The sequence below is a fragment of the Cebus imitator genome, unplaced genomic scaffold (assembly GCF_001604975.1).
Source record: "Cebus imitator isolate Cc_AM_T3 unplaced genomic scaffold, Cebus_imitator-1.0 Scaffold121, whole genome shotgun sequence".
In the NCBI taxonomy this organism is placed as follows: Eukaryota; Metazoa; Chordata; class Mammalia; order Primates; family Cebidae; genus Cebus; species Cebus imitator.
The window spans coordinates 524,679-528,095 of NW_016107436.1; the positions used below are offsets into that span (position 1 = coordinate 524,679).

At 46.1% G+C, this 3,417-nt stretch overlaps 1 protein-coding gene across 1 annotated transcript in view; it reads right to left on the bottom strand.

Moving 5' to 3' along the window:
- TEX14 (testis expressed 14, intercellular bridge forming factor) overlaps positions 1 to 3,417 on the bottom strand; it is an 86,291-nt gene that overhangs the window by 70,672 nt on the left and 12,202 nt on the right. The gene's annotated exons all lie outside the window — the stretch shown is intronic.

Genomic DNA, 3,417 nt, shown 5'->3' on the forward strand with positions numbered 1-3,417 from the left:
TAGTAGAGACGGGGTTTCACCATGTTGACCAGGATGGTCTCGATCTCTTGACCTCGTGATCCACCCGCCTCGGCCTCCCAAAGTGCTGGGATTACCGGCTTGAGCCCCCGCGCCCGGCTCCTTTTTTTTTTTTTTTTGAGACAGTCTCGCTCTGTTGCTGAGGCTGGAGTACAGTGGCGCGATCTCAGCTCACTGCAACCTCCGCCTCACGGGTTCAAGCGATTCCCCTGCCTCAGACTCCTCAGTAGCTGGGACTACAGGTGCCCACCACCATGCCCAGCTAATTTTTGTAATTTTAGTAGAGATGGGGTTTCACCATGATGGCCAGGCTGGTCTCTAACTCCTGACCTCAGGTGATCCACTCGCCTTGGCCTACCAAAGTGATGGGTTTACAGGCGTGAGCCACTGTGCCTGGTGCCCAAAGGAACTTTCTACACACACACATCCCTTTTTCTCCCTCCTTCCCTCAACCCTTAAAGGAAGTATCATTTCTCAATTTACAGATAAGGAAATAAAATGGCAAAGCTGAGGTTCATTCCCTGGCATGGACCTGGTTCCGAATCCAGTTTTCTTCCCCAGCATCGTAATATTGGCTGCCTGAAAATGTCTTCACAAACGCAGTGTCCTGGGATCAGGCTGGTCAAGCACAGCCTAACAAGGTACCACCTCTCTCAGGTAAGAATGTCTCCTCCTCTCCAAAAAACATCCTGTGGTAGAGGCCCACAAAACCTTGGCATCAGCAGCAGTTAATGATCTATGTCTGAAAAATTTCACCAAAGCCAATAAACTATCTGAAGCATGAAGGGACTGCCTTTATCGTGTCCAGGACATGGTGAGGATATGTTGTATAGCCTTAGTTTCCTAACCTGCCTGCACATCAGAATAGATAGATTCTTAAATGAAAACAGGCTGGGCGCGGTGGCTCACACCTATAATCCCAGCACTTTGGGAGGCCGAGGCGGGTGGATCACGAGGTCAACAGATCGAGACCATCCTGGTCAACATGGTGAAACCCCCTGTCTCTACTAAAAATACAAAACATTAGCTGGGCGTGGTGGCGCGTGCCTGTAATCTCAGCTACTCAGGAGGCTAAGGCAGGAGAATTGCTTGAACCCAGGAGGCGGAGGTTGCGTTGAGCTGAGATCGCGCCATTGCACTCCAGCCTGGGTAACAAGAGCGAAACTCCGTCTCAAAAAAAAAAGAAAATATGTAGGCCAGGCGTGGTAGCTCACGCCTGTAATCCCAGCACTTTGGGAGGCCGAGGTGGGTGAATCACCTGAGGTCAGGAGTTTGAAACCAGCCTGGCCAACATGGTAAAACACCGCCTCTACTAAAAATACAAAAATTAGGCCGGGTGCAGTGGCTCCCGCCTGTAATCCCAGCACTTTGGAAGGCCAAGGTGGGCAGATTGTGAGGTCAGGAGCTCGAGACCAGCCTGGCCAAGATGGTGAAACCCCGACTCTACTAAAAATACAAAAATTAGCCACGCATGGTAGTGGGCGCCTGTAATCTCTGCCACTTGGGAGACTGAGGCAGGAGAATTGCTTGCACCTGGGAGGCGGAGGTTGCAGCGAGCCACGATTGTGCCACTGCACTCCAGCCTGGCTGACAGAGCAAGAATATCTCAAAAAAAGAAAAAAAGGCTGGTTGGGATAGCTCAGGCCTATAATCCCAGCACTTTGGGAGGCTGAGGTGGGTGGATCACCTGAGGTTGGGAGTTTGAGACCAGCCTGACCAAGATGGAGGAACCCCATTGCAAAGCCCCAGTTTCTGGTTCTGTTCAATGGGAACTGAAAAAATAACCACCACCCACCTTCTTTCTCTGTCAAGAAGGTGTCAAGTAAGCTAGTGTTTGGGAATGGCCTAGGAAAAGCCAAAGTGCTTTACAAAAAGAGATGTTTGGCCAAGTGCAGTGGCTCACACCTGTAATCCCAGCACTTTGGGAGGCCAAGTCAGATGGATCACTAGAGGCCAGGAGTTCGAGACCAACCTAGCCAACATGGGGAAACACTGTCTCTACTAAAAATACAAAAAATTAGCCAGGCGTGGTGATACACACTTGTAATCCCAGCTGCTCCAGAGTCTGAGGCAGAATTGCTTGAACCCAGGTGGCAGAGGCTGTAGTGAGCTGAGATCATGCCACTGCACTCCAGCCTGGGCCGAGTAGGACACTGTCTCTCTCTCTTTTTTTTTTTTTTTTAAGTTCAAACTCATTTCCCTTTTATTAAAGTACAGGTTACCATTACATGGCTTGGTACTCAATAAAGGAAAACTTATTCAAATAAGGTAATATGTTTTCATCAGTATTTCCAGGTGACTACACTCAAGTAGCAATATCAATAAATCCTCAGTAAATCCTTGGGAAGCCCATCCATGGGGTTTACACTTTGTCAAGGCCCAGTTACTCTGGAGTGGAGATTCCCAGTTTATTTAAATTTGGTCTAAGTTCCTGGATGACACAGGGGTAGATTTCCTTATGAGGTCCTGCTTTGTCCTTAACAGCCTCTAGGATGCGAACTGTAGCAGCAAAATCATTTAACGGTCTGCGTGCCCGCAAAGCAGCATCAATGATTTTGGGCTCTGAGGACCCTGTCTCAAAAAAAAAAAAAAAAAAAGAAAAGAAAAGAAAAAAAGCAGCTGTTCACCTGTCACCGATTCTTTACATTGTGTTGCTGTTCCGTATTAAAATTTAGACCAATAATTAAACTCCAATTCTTTTACAGCAATAAGAGTCAGGCAAAAGTCACTCTTTTTTTTATTTTTATTTTTGAGACAGAGTATCACTCTTGTTGCCCAGGCTGGAGTGCAATGGCACCATCTCAGCTCACTGCAACCTCCACCTCCTGGGTTTAAGCGATTCTCCTGTCTCAGCCTCCCAAGTAGCTGGGATTACAGGCATGCACCACCACACCCGGCTAATTTTTCATATTTTTAGTAAAGACAGGGTTTCACCATGTTGGTCAGGCCAGTCTCCAACTCCTGACATCAAGTGATCCGCCCGCCTTGGCCTCCCAAAGTGTTGGGATTACAGGCATGGGCCACCATACCCGGCCCAAAAGTCACCCTTTCTCGCAAAATGATGCCAAGTATATTTAATTGGTGAAGAACTAACTTGGTTGTGGAGATGTCAAACTGCCTAAGTGAGTACAGTACATAATACAAATTACAATCTGGAGTGGAAATATGCAAACAGTGCTATTAATGACTAAGTAACATATTAATGACTAATCTCAATCATATTTCATTGAGTCCAGTATAACTGCTTAGAAAAATTTTATTGGCAGTTAAAATTATGTTTCAACATATGTATACAACTATATATCATTGATATAAATTAACAAAGGTTCTTTTCTTTTAACGTTTTTCAAATTAGTTTGTAAACACCCCAACTCATCTTTTTTTTTTTTTTTTTTTTTT